This window comes from Bos javanicus, chromosome 11, assembly GCF_032452875.1.
Source record: "Bos javanicus breed banteng chromosome 11, ARS-OSU_banteng_1.0, whole genome shotgun sequence".
Taxonomy (NCBI): Eukaryota; Metazoa; Chordata; class Mammalia; order Artiodactyla; family Bovidae; genus Bos; species Bos javanicus.
The window spans coordinates 71,449,444-71,462,973 of record NC_083878.1 but is presented as its reverse complement, the minus strand read 5'-3'; the positions used below and the strand labels follow the sequence as shown (position 1 = coordinate 71,462,973).

Genomic DNA, 13,530 nt, shown 5'->3' with positions numbered 1-13,530 from the left:
AAACCTGGTGAGTATCAGTCACAGAGTGAGTACATTTTAAAATATTTGTGAATTACAGTTCTCCATGGACTATTTAAAGAATATTGTATTATATATTAGTAGTTATGGAGCCTTTCCCAGAATTATAAATAAGCTATCAGAAATCATCTTACAAAATAATTGATTTTAGAAGACATTTAGAAAGTAGTATTTACCCTAAAAGGGAAGAGGTTATAGGGTTAGCTTTGCAGACCAGGCCCTATATGTGCTTTATCTTTTCTTCCTGTAGTTTGCTCCCAATGCAGCAGCTTTATGAAATTTTGAGACCTATTTGGAATTTTGATTTTGTGACTTGTTTGAAATGCATTTTTTTATTACTTTGATTAGAGAGAAATAAGTATTTTCTTTAAATGAGTTTAGGTAGTCTAGGGACATCTTTGAGTAGTAGGCCAAATTTGATTCAATATTATAAATTTTAAAGTGGAACTTAATGGGAAAATGTGATTCACTCCATTCAATTCAATTGATAGAAATCTTTTTCATTGCCAACTTTTCTTTAAAGTGAATTATGTGTTTCTGTTTAGAAAACAAATATATTGATGTATAATTTTTAGATTTCTATAAGGATGAAAATAGTAAGCTCTTTGACTTAAAATTGTAAGACTTTTTTTTTCCAGAAATAACATCCCAGTTACTTCCCTGTATATGGAAAATTTCCATTTCTCTTATCTTGACTGGAGAAGTTTCTCCTGGGCAGTTTAGAACTCTAAAGAAAAGTATTTCATCATCTTAAATGAACATTTATCAAGTGACTGCAATGGGAAGGTCATACTACAGTCTCTTGGAAAAACCCCACTTATCCAAAGGTGAGACTCCTGGTAACCCCCAGGAAAAGAGCCATGCTCCCTGGACTCAGAGAAAGGGAGTGAGTCTGAGTATTGAAGAGCCTATTTTATTTTTATTTTTTAATTAATTTTTATTGGAGTATAGTTGCTTTACAGTGTTGCTGAAGAACCTGTTTTAAGGACAAACTCTGATTTTGTTTTATTAATATACTGACCTGGCAAACTTGGTCAGCCTATTTTTACACCCTCAGCATATATGAAGTAACATACATGAAGGTAGGTAGGCTGGTCTACGTATACTTTTGGCAGCAGCAGCAAATACAACTTTAAGAAAGCAGGAAAAAAAAACAAAACCTAAATTACATTATATCAACTGACTTCTCCAGTGTTGGCTCCACATCATCAATAGAGTTTAATAGTGTAAAATTAATTCTGTTCAGCAGATTATTTAAGGACATGAGTGGGGAGATCAGACAAGCCTGGTTTCTAATCTCAGATACATTCACCCAGCCATTCAAGCTGAACTTTTCTTCTATGTCAGGAATATCATGAAAACAATTTAAAAACAAACTGGAAAGTTATCTGTCACAAATATAACAATAATTAACATCATTTCTGTATAAATGATCAGAAGAACACTTAAGATCCCATTGTAAAAAGATAAAGAATAATGTCTTTCAGTTTCCAAAAGAGGAATAAGACAACAAACAAATATCAAACCATGTTCAGTGTCTGCTGATGATCTAGAAACTCAAAACAAAATCAGCAGAATACTTGCATCAGGTTTAAGTCTGCAGGACAGTAACCTATACAAACAAACTCAAAATGAAGAAGGGAGAAAAGACACAGATCTAGAGGAAAAACAAAAATGACTTTATATTATATAGTTTCATCAGGAAAGTTTAAAAATGCTGATATACACACAGTTATCTTAATAAGGTGGCTCCCACTTCATGCCTCACTATGTGATCCTACAACTATTGGTAGCAAAGGTACTTTTGGTAAAGGACTCCCTGTCTCTATTCTGTATCTCTGTGCTACTACTGTTTTACCCCACTAAGAGGGTTTATCCCTTAGGACTAGAGTATTCACTCTTACATTTGTATTTTCCTTTTTTCAGACCTTTCTGGTCTGTCTCCTTCATTATTTAGAAACCAATTCTTACTCTTTCAACATTACAAAAGAGGCGGTGAACTCAGCTTGAGACTTCCACCCTACTCTTGATCCTGCGTGCCTAAGGCAGCTTTCGCCTGCATTATTATTATTTATTATTGCATGATTGACACTTTGACTCTTTAGCTAGGAGTTGTGGGAGGTTTTTTCAATAGAAAAGAAGTTGAAGTTGGCAGAGTAGGAAATCTTTGTTTATTCTCATTAATGCCTTTGTCATTTCTTTCTGTTTCAAGTTATCACCTGTGGTTTAAGCTATCTGGCAACCTCAATTCTGCTTTTAGTTCATGCCTGGAAATTTTATTGGTATGGAAAACATATTTTGGAGCCTTAAGTACCATCAACAAAATTGTCTTTTCAGTTGAGTGGGTGAGAGAAGAAGCTTTTGTTTGATCTGAAGTTCCTATGTTCTGAGTGAATTGATTTATGTCAAAGTATTTCAGGATTTGTTTGTTTATTTGAAGAAATGAAAAGTATAGTAACCAGTTTTTGAGTTCCTGTCACATGCCAGGTGGGCTTCCCTGGCGGCTCAGTGGTACAGAATCCACCTGCCAAGCAGGTTCGATTGCTGGGTCAGGAAGATTCCCTGGAGGAGAAATCGGCAACCCACTCCAATATTCTTGCCTAGGAAATCTCATAGAGGAGCCTCGTGGACTACAGTCCGTGGGGTTGCAAAGAGTTAGACATGACTTAGCGACTAAACAGCAGCAGCCCACGCCAGGCACTTGACTAGCATTGTTTGGGTCGGGGTAGGGAGTTGTGAAATAAGGATAAAGATGTCACTGCCTCAAGAATGAAGTCTCCTGGTAGAGACAAGCAGAGCAGTAACCAGCTGGAACAGTGTGGTCAGTCCTGTACTGGAGGTGAGCATGCAGAACTGCAAGAACCCAGCTGGGAGAGCCGTGCACTTGGTCTTCTGGAGGCCCAAGGACTCACGGAAGGTATGGCTCCTGACGTGGACATTGCAGAAAGAATAACAATTTTCCAGGAAGGGAAGGGCAGCCAGAAGGGATGTGTGAACTAGGCCCAGGTGGGAGAATGTGCCTGGCATTTTCAGACACTGTCAGGGAACCACTATGGATGTTTAATTATGTCATCCTGGCCGTAGCTTAATCACGTGCCAGAATTTAGTTAGGTAATACATGTACCCAACTAAAAGTTAATGATCCAGAAGGATTCTACATCCTCCAAAAAAAAAAAAAAAAAAACCCACCAAATTATTCTTTTGTTCTGGGCTCTATGCACAGAGCTTACCGTGTGTTCAGCTGGAGCCAATGTCTATCCAGGTCCCTCAGCCCCCTAGCCTGCTGGGTTAGTGTCTGTCTTCATATATTATGTGGCCAGCATTTCCCCATTCACTTGGCCAGGGCACTGGGCTGTGGAAGCAACAGTTTAAAGGAGCCCACACACGTGCCCTTGCGTGCTTAAGCACCACCCACACAGTCACACAGATATGCTTTTTGTATTCCTTTCTATTATTCCTAATAGAAAATTGAGCTCCCAGAAGGTACTTTCTAAATATTTGGTGGCTTTTTTTTTTCTTTTTCTTTTTTGGCACAAGCACTACATTTAGCACATGCAAATATCACATACACATTTATCCAGAGGACTGAATTAAGTGAACTGGGAAGGGACACAATTGTTTAATAAAAAAAATAAAAGCAGTGGTAGGTGGAACTTCAAAGGACTTCATAATGAATAGTGAGTGTGGGCAAGTGAGCAAAGGGTGTGATCTGGTGGCTATTGGTGACAGTGGTGAATAGGAGAGTTTGGAAAGTATAGAAACTTGTGGTCTAAGAGTTGTCAGAATCTGGTACATGAAAGATTTCTGCTATCCATGCTTTTTTCCCCTTTAATTTAAGGCTATTTAGTCAAATTTCTGGAGACTACTACAAAGTTAAAACTATTAGTGTGGTTTTTCATGAATTTATTAATGATGGCTCATAACTGTGGTGATAGCAGTTTGCAATTGTGAAGAGCCAGCTTTCCAACAGATTCCCATTAGAGGAAAGGCTCATAACTGAGGAATTAGTTAAACCAGCCAGACATCTTCAAGGAATTATGGGTAAGCAGTTTTCTTTTCAAGTGGTTTATAAAACATCTGAAAAATGGCACTGTGGGGCAGAGGGCACATGTCCAACCATTGCCCTTCTGGGGGAAGGGACACTAGTTGGCGCTTTCTTATCTTTAGTTGCCTGAACCCCAGGACTATTCTGTGACCCCTAGGGTTCTTGGGGTGACTCTAGGGCTTGGGGCTGGTGATGGAGGAAGCCGAAGACCTGCCTGCTTGAGCAGGTTTCAACAGTGCACATGACCCCAGAGTTTGTCATAAGGATGAGGACAAGAATTGGGTTGAGAGTAGGTGGAAAGTGGAAATTATATATAGGTTAGATAAGAATATGCCAATTTTAATTTTCCCCATTTTCAAAGAGTGTCTGATTTGATCCAGCCTCCCAGTGGCTCAAAGCTCCTTCTTCCTTTTATTCTGAAACTGTTTAGAACCCAGATTCTCCTTCCACTTTTCAAGCAAGGATTAGCCAGAGCTCTGTGGCAGACCTGTCCCGGATATTATCCTGAAGCCCCTTGAGCAATGCTGAGCCCTGCATTCATAATGTAAAAGGGAACACAAGTGGGTGTGTCCCTTCTGGCACTTGTCCCCTTCCAGCTCTTTTGTGGTCAAAGAGTCCTGCACAGCAGTTGCTCAATGCCAGGGTGGCACAGCTGCAACTCATTTAACCACTCATCTGTTGAGTGAAGGACTGTTTCCTTTCTACATTTTGGGTAAACTGAGGGATGAGATGGTTAATTGTTTAATCTAAAGCCAGAGATAGACTCTGGTGGATCTTGGACCAAACATTTGGATATCCCTTTGGCTTGCTTTCAATTTCAAACATAATTCACTAGGTTATACTGTTTCCTATACCTTAATTAGCATAAGTTTAAATCTGAGCAATGGTAAACATCTCTTCAGATCAAATACTATCAAAAAATGAATACCATTGGTTTCAAATAAAGCCTTTTGAATTTATACTCAAGTGGTTAGGGGATTGGCAGTTAGTTGTTGAAGCATAACATTTAGAAATTTGAAACGTTGAACTTTTCCTGTTCGATGCTGCCTTTAGGAGGTGTTCAGGGCAAGATGAAGAAGGTGCCACCTTTGGACTCTGAGTACAGGGCTCACACCTGGGCAGTAAAGATACAGGATGCTTGAAATGTACACCACTTTCTGCAGAGGGGCACAGTGAGAAACTAGAACCTGCGTAGTGGTTAAAGCATGGGCTCCAGAATCAGAAGGACCTGGCTTTGAATCCCACCTTTGGTGCTTACTAGCTGGTAATACTGGATTAGTTCCTTAACCTGTCTATGAGTCAGTTGTGTCCCCTGTGAACTGGGCATAAGGACAGTTGTGGGGATTGAGTTCCAACACATAAAGCACATAAAGTGTCTGGTATACACAGCCACACACAGAAAGCGCTCGTGCAGGAGAGCTCTTCCTGGCGCGACCTCCTCTGTTACCAGCCTCTTTCCTACCTAAGCACTGTTATGCTCATTAACGCATTTCATTTTCCCCACCAACCAGCCAGGTAATCCTCTTCATTCTGCAGCTAGAACAGTGTTAGCTGAACATTTGCATTTTGAAGCATCTTGACTGAATATGACACTGCATTGGTGACATTTTGATAGCTGTCACTGCATGGTTTAGTTCCAGCATCTTTCAGCACATTCAGAAGCATCAACCTTTACATGTTGGGGCGTCTCCAGCAGCAATTATAGCCACAAATGAAGAAAAGCTATACATGTTCCCATAAAATATCGAGATTTGTGTCACAGGCCTCTGGTGACAAAGACTTGTTGAACTGCTAGATGTCAGCTTTTTTCCCCCCTTCAGATAAAATTAAACTGTGGCGTAACCATCCACTCCATTAGAATAAATTGGTTTTTCAATCACAGTTCTATAGAAAATCAAATGTGGTACCATATGTATGCATAAGCATTTTTTATTGTGTGTGGACAGATAGAGGGGGTGTCCCAAAGAAAAGTTGGAATTGTGTTTGAGGGCAGGCTTATGGCATGCCCCACCCTACCTCCGACCCCTGTGAAATCCTTGCTGTTCTCTACATGCCTTCCCAGCCTCAGCTACTCTGCTTTCTCCATGACCTTCTTCTGAATGTGAAGCTCTGAGTGCTGGTACTTGTTCCAGCCAACTCAGTAGGTGGACTCTGGTAAGTTTTATAATTAGTTTTCTTAACAGCCCCAACTGGCCACTTTCAAAGTGATTCTGTTAAATGCAGCCTCTTTATGTTGTATGGCATAAGTCAGTAGCTGGCTCTACCAGGAGACTTCAGAGATACAGAGAGGTATATGCCTAGGCGGGGGGCGCCGGGATGAGGGGAAGAGTTTTTTTTCTGGACTTGAGGCAGGTCAGAGCAAAAAGATATCTGGGGGGAAAAAAATCCCGTATGACTTAGATAATCAAGGCACCATGGTTATCATGACTTAAACTCCTTGTGTAAATAACAGAGCCAGGAACAAAGGTCAAGGAAAGAAGCATAAGGCCATCACCCCTGCCTGGTACTTAATAAAATGCCAGATTTAGACATTAATGCCATAATGAAAGAGAATCATAAAAAGCCTGTGCTCGCAAGGCGTTAGGAAGAGAAAAGGCAAGTAAATTGAATGTCAGTACAAGTTTTGACCACAGCCAGAAAGAAGGATGGAGAATGAGGCAAAGTCTGTCTTCATCTTGACACGATGTACAGTTCAGAGTGAAACTTGTGTAAGATGGGCTGGGCTGACAGACTGGGTCAGAGGGTGCAGAAGTGGACCTACGTGGCCCAAGACACTGAGGTGAAGTGATCTACTGTCTTGAGGATAGGAATTAAAGCCACCCAACCCTCCTTGGGGGTGTTTCCCTCAGGGCACTCACTGCCCACTGAAAATTGTTAGTGTTCCCATCTAATTTCACCTCTCGGCCCACAGCTACTCACTTCTACTCTGTTAGGGAGGCAGAAACTAACAGGTGATCCTGGAGACTGGAGAATTTGCCCAAGGATCTCTCTCCTTAACAGAAACTCTCAGACTCAGTGACTGATTGCAAGGGACACATCTGGCACAAGCAAACAGGTGCTTTCAGCGTATTGTACTGAGTATCTTGATACCAGGAACCATAGGGATGGGAAACAAATGCCGATCCCCCTGCATGTGACATGTCTGGTGACTTTAATGGAAACAGTGAAAATGGAGTATTGGGAGAAACCCGTACAAACAGAGCAAGGCAGTTCTGTACGTACACGTGATTGGTGTTTGCCCTTCCCTCCTTCTGTGTGTTTTTTGCCATGTCAAACACACTAAAGGAGAGCTGCCCCCAGCCCCAGCCCTGACTGGAGAGAGTGGAGTGTGTGCTAGCCTGGAATAGGCCTCTTTCTGGGCCACTCTCTGGGCTGTCTGCACAGAGAAAACACAAATAGAAACCTCGGGCACGTAAGGACACACACAGGCCACAGATCCTGTCAAAGGGGCTCCATCGTGTTCCGAGTGAACAGATGTTTATTCCACAACATTCTCCTTGGGTTTTGTCCAACGCATTAAAAAAAAAAAGCAAAACAGTTTACACTAATTATTCCCTTTTGCTGCCTTTGCTTGTTTTGCTTTGCTCTTTTCTTTTTCCCATACGTTAAAAACTATTCGTGTGAGGAAATTCTGCCCAGCTGCTTGCTGGAACAGACCCTTCCATAGCTTAAACCAGGAACCCTTTGTTCTTGGATCGGAGTGGAGCTCAGATTGCCTTGTCACATGTGTCTTGGCGCTTCTTCCCTGAAGTTTATAGGCTTTTTAAAATCCATTTCCTTTTTACTCCAAAGATGATCGGCTTTCATAACTTTTCTTCAAGTGAATTAATCCAGAGCCCCTCATTGTTTTGGGTTTTCTTCCATGGTTCAGTCAGTATTTTACTCAGCAATCATGTATTAAGCACATCCTAAGTTTGGGGACTATCATACCACTATACTGGGTATTAAAAGAGGAATTAAACACTTTTCGCTCTCACTAATTTGTTCATATCTTCATTTCATTATTCATTTCCTTCATTCAAGAAATATTTTTTCCGCTCTTGCTGTGCACCAGGTCTGCACTGGGTGCAGAAGAATCAGTAATGAGGAAAACCAGGCTTGGTCCTTGCCTTCAAGGAATTCCCAGTGTAGTGGTGGAAACAGACATGGAGAGAATTAATTGCAGTTCAGGGTGCTACATGCTGTAATAGCAAGGTGTTCAGGATTCTTTGAGGAGTGGGAAGAATGTAATGGGCTCTGCCTCAGGCATAGAAATTTCAGAGCATACCTGATATGGGAGAGTATTGTAGACAGAGACAAGATATTCAGAGTCAAGGAGGTATGAAAGAGTATGTTTGGAAAATGAACATTGGTTCAGTGGGGTCAGTATCTAGGGTGCAAAACCAGGAGATACAGCAGATGAAGCTGGAAAAGTAAGATAGGCATCCAGGTTGGTAAGGTCATTTTACACGCCACGTTTAGAAATCTAGAATATGTTATATAGAAAACGGGCGGAGAGAGCAGCAAAGGCTCTTAAGCAGAGAAAACATATACTCGTTGCCATGGGCTGAATTGTGTTCTTTCCAAATTCATATATTGAAGCCCTAACTACCCCCCCCACCCCATATGTCAGAGTGTGACTATGGAAAGAGGATTTTTAAAGAGGTAATTAAGTTAAAATGAGGTCATCAGTGTGGACCCCGGTCTGTATGGCTGGTATCTTTATTAAAAGATGAAGTTAGGGCACAGATACACACAGACGGATGGCCTTGTGAAGACACAGGGGAAACTGGCCATCTACAAGCCTGAGACAGAGGCCTCAGAAAAAACCCAACCATGCCAATACCTTGAGCCTGGACTTCTAGTCTCCAGAATTATGAGAAAATAAAGTTCTGTTTTTTAAGCCAGTGACTAGTGAAACACTTTCAAAGAGAATATTTAAGTAACTTAACATAGGAAAATATTTTTGAGACTTCTTAAAGATTTCAGAAATATATTTATTTTTAAGTACAGTTGGCCCTCCATATCCAGTGGTTCTGCATCTGTGGAGTTGGCCAACCAGGGATTGAAATACTCCGGGAAAACATCTCCAGAAAGTTGTGAAAAGCGAAACATGAACCTGCTGTGTTCAGGCAACTAGTTACACTGTGTTTAAACTGTTTACATAGAATTTAATTGTATTAGGTATTATATGTATTCTAGAGATGATTTAAAGTATGGGGAGGACTCTGCCATAGGTTTTATGCAAATATCACACCACTTTATAGCAGCCATAAATTTTGATATCTGCTGAGGTCCTAGAACCTACTTCTGACGATTGCTAGGGAACAACTATAATCTGTGTGTTTCCAGTTCCAGTTCAGTTGCTCAGTCGTGTCCTACTCTTTGCGACCCCATGAACCACAGCACGCCAGGCCTCCCTGTCCACCACCAACTCCCAGAGTCCACCCAAACCTAAGTCCATTGTGTTGGTGATGCCATCCAAGCATCCTCTGTCATCCTCTTCTTCTCCTGCCCTTAATCTTTCCCAGCATCAGGGTCTTTTCAAATGAGTCAGCTCTCCGCATCAGGTGACCAAAGTATTGGAGTTTCAGCTTCAGCATTAGTCCCTCCAGTGAACACCCAGGACTGATTTCCTTTAGGATGGACTGGTTGGATCTCCTTGCAGTCCAAGGGACTCTCAAGAGTCTTCTCCAACACCACAGTTCTAAAACATCAATTCTTGGGCACTCAGCTTTCTTTATAGTCCAACTCTCACATCCATACATGACCACCGGAAAAACCATAGCCTTGACTAGACAGACCTTTGTTGGCAAAGTAATGTCTCTGCTTTTTAATATACTGTCTAGCTTGGTCATAAGTTTCCTTCCAAGGAGTAAGCGTCTTTTAATTTCATGGCTGCAACCACAATCCACAGTGATTTTGGAGCCCAGAAAAATAAAGGCAGCCACTGTTTCCATTGTTTCCCCGTCTATTTGCCATGAAATGATGGGACCAGATGCCATGACCTTAATGACAGGTTATTTTCACTATTTGTTAAAGCAGTGTAAGTCCCTTTGGTAGACAGCATTTTGTTGGTTGAGATTAGTTACTCTATATATTCCAAGGTAATTAACCTGTGGTACCTATAACAATAATGTTCACATATTGAGTGTTTTTCCTGTGTTGTCTTATTTAATCTGCATTTTTACCCCATAAGGTGGATGCCATTAATATCTTTCTTATTACTGATGATGAAACAAAGTCTTAGAGAAGTTAGTAATTTTCCCAAGACCATACCACTACTAAATGTCAGAACTAAATTATTTTATCTATCTAACTAAATGAGAGTTTTCATTTATACTTGGAAAGACTTTTTTGGACCCCGTCCAAGAGCTTTTTGTTACAGAAGAACTCAAGGAACCCAATGTAATGTATTTTCACCTGAAAGGTGTCCTTGTGGTCTAGACTTGGAAGATATTTTAAAGAAGATCCAGCACAGAGGTGAACCATTTTATTATAAAGGGTGGATTGAAAAAAATACATCTTTTATCTCTTTGGCTATTGTAAAAGTTTTATCCTTTGTACTAAATTAAGTAATTTAACCAGAATCTGATTTTGTTGGAAGACCATTATTCATACTTTGAATACTGTTATCAGAGTATGTTTGATTCTTTTATGAGCCATGGCCTACTACTTCTAGAAGTCTGCACATGGCCTGGTTTGGTATCATGGGGGTTCGTTTCTGCTTTGTACAGGTAATAACCACTTCTAGTGGCCGTGAATTTTTCTCCTTTCATTTACTCCAAATTCTACCCCCTTTTTAGGTTTTGAAAGGTGGGACCATGCAAAAGCTGAAATGGATTGGGTTTATGACCCAAGGCCCTTTTTACCGTTTTTGCCCAATTCATTGTTGAAAGTTATCAGCATGGTTATAATTCTCAGAGGACAGGAAAATTAGTTCTGAGCAAGATTGTAATATCTGAAACTTGTTTTTTAAATGGATTTGAAGGACGTGCCTAAAAGTTGAATGGTTTCAAGTCATACTGGAAATGCAGACAAGAAGTTATTAGAATCTTCACACTTTCTCCCTTTGTCTTCTATCTGGGTGGGCACAGATCTGCTAACTTCCTCCATGGTATGAGACAGTTAGTCTCACTTGTCCCCAGATCAGTTACTTCAACTAAACTTTCAAAAAGACAGTGACACTAGGCGTAAAGCTTCAGTCTTATTATTCAGTCATTTATTGGTTTAATTCTAATACTCTGCTTTTTTCCCCTCATGGTGTGGTGGGACTTCTGAGCAAACTATAAAAGATGTAGCTTACTTCCAATATGTGGGCTTCTGATTATCTTCCTGCTCACATTGAAGACCTGGTAATGGAATTTTAGTATGGATTTATTTAAACCTTTACTTCTTTTTAAACCCTAGGAAGGACTGTGGGTTGTTTTTTAAGAGCAGTTCTGAGCTCTGTATTGGAATTTTATTTCAAGCTGTGGTAACAACACTTGAAACCTGTTACCTTAACTATTCTTATAGCTGTCTTTGGTTCAGGGAGAAAAATCACGTTTATTTTATGTGTATGATAAAAGACATTTTTATTTTGCTCTAAATATGTCCAGTGTTGTTGGCATTGTTGCTTCTGGAAGATAATATGAGAATATTATCTTGAGAATATGTGTTGAAAACTTTTAAAAGGTTCATATCAATTGTTCAGGATTTCACTATGTTAATATAATTCTAACCTGGGTCTAATCTAACATGAGGGCTTTTTAGCTGACATTTTTATGTTCTTTGTGACCTCTTCAAAGAAACAATCTAAATATCCAGGAATAAGGGACTAGCCAAGTATATGGTGACGTATCAGTGTAACAGAATCCTGTTATCCATTTAAAAAATATTTAATGTCATGAAAATATATTTATAATACAGGGCATTCCAAAAGTCTTCAGTTCAGTTTTAAGCTTTAATAACCTTAGAAGTATAAATGCTTCAGATTTTCAAAAAGCATTCTTTGAAAGTTTAATTATGTAAATTTCTTTTATACTGGTTTCACTTTGTGAATTTTGAGTCATTTAAATTTTTTTGATTTCAAGTAATATTTGTCAAAGAGACTAAAACAAAATTAAAATTAAAATTAAAAATGTATCTGAAACTTTACAAGTAATGCATATTTTATAATCTTAAGCACAAAAATTATAAAACAAAAGATAAATAGAAGTGATAATTTATTAAAGTAGACTTTTAAAACAATTAGTGCAGCTTGATTCCAAGTATTTAAAATATATATACTTGAATGCATTGAAAATAGAAAAGGAAGGCTATACATCAAAACTAAGAGTAACTTTCTCTGGGGTAGTAGGATAATGAATTGTTTTAATATTCCTTTTTGCTTTTCTCATTTTTTAAGTTTTCTACAGTGAGCATGCATTACTTTCTTATTCAGAAAAATGTTATTTAAATACTTTAAAGAATAGAACTAATATTTTGACTTCTCTGAAACCCAAAGGTCATAGTTAGTATATGTAAAAAGCCAGGAAATATTAACTCCATCCACCAATTGTCATTAAAGTAATTAACTTAGCTATTAATTCTGAAAATAAAGAACAACTATAAAATATAAGAAAGAGTCCTCCCTAAAATAGCTAAAAGCTGTGTTCCAAAGCTTTTTGTTTGATTGAAACTATCATATTTTAAGATATTTTTAGATGTTTGTGAACTACAACAGAATCATACAACTGAAAGTGGGAGATTAGAGGGCATTTTGGTTATCATTGTTTTGTATTTTATGATTCTAAGAGATCATACAAAGATTAATGAATAGAAGCTACAAAGGAAAAGAATTTAACTTCACAAGAAGAAATTCATTTCTCTTTCACATTTTAAGACATTTTTTAAAGAAAAATCAAGCAGTATATCCATAAAATGAAATTAAAATTTAAAAAAATTTAAGCAAAGAAAATGATATAAAAGGATATACAATGCAAAGGACATTTTCTGCATTCCCAGACCACCTAGACTTCCAGTTTCTCTCCCCCATTATAGCCAGTTATAAAACTGTTCTTCATGAGTATAAAAGTATGAAAGTATTTTTTCTGTCACTTGTATATCATACTATACAAAGTATGCTGCAACCTTTTTTTTTTTTTAAACTACACAATATATCATGGAGATTATTCTGTATTAAGCCAGGTGGGTCTATTGAATGTTCGTAACATAGTTTATTTAACTAAATCCTTGATGATGAACATAGCAGTTTTTATTTTCATTTTTCAGCCTTTTGCTACTCTCCTTAACACTGAATATCTTTATACATACCTTGTGGAATACTGTTCTAACAATCACATATGTCAATGAGAGATGATGGTGGGATTCTCATATTCCTATAGTACTGATAGTTTTGAAGGCTTTTCCTGTATATCTTCTTCTTTGCTTCATTTGTTTGCCTTCTGAAATGATTAGCTGTCCGCTGCTGGAAGTGGGCGACCGTCAGGTGCATCCAAGGTTGC

General features: G+C 38.8%; 1 protein-coding gene and 1 long non-coding RNA gene across 6 annotated transcripts in view; both read left to right on the top strand.

Annotated features, from left to right (window-relative positions):
- Positions 1–13,530, top strand: part of BABAM2 (BRISC and BRCA1 A complex member 2) — a 438,330-nt gene that overhangs the window by 261,596 nt on the left and 163,204 nt on the right. The window lies entirely within an intron of this gene.
- LOC133256455 (uncharacterized) overlaps positions 1–13,530 on the top strand; it is a 45,075-nt gene that overhangs the window by 22,971 nt on the left and 8,574 nt on the right. Inside the window, exon 1 of the long non-coding RNA XR_009739217.1 lies at positions 1–13,525. This exon is cut by the window's left edge and continues 22,971 nt beyond it. This is a non-coding gene — a long non-coding RNA (uncharacterized LOC133256455). The remainder of the gene's footprint in view (positions 13,526–13,530) is intronic.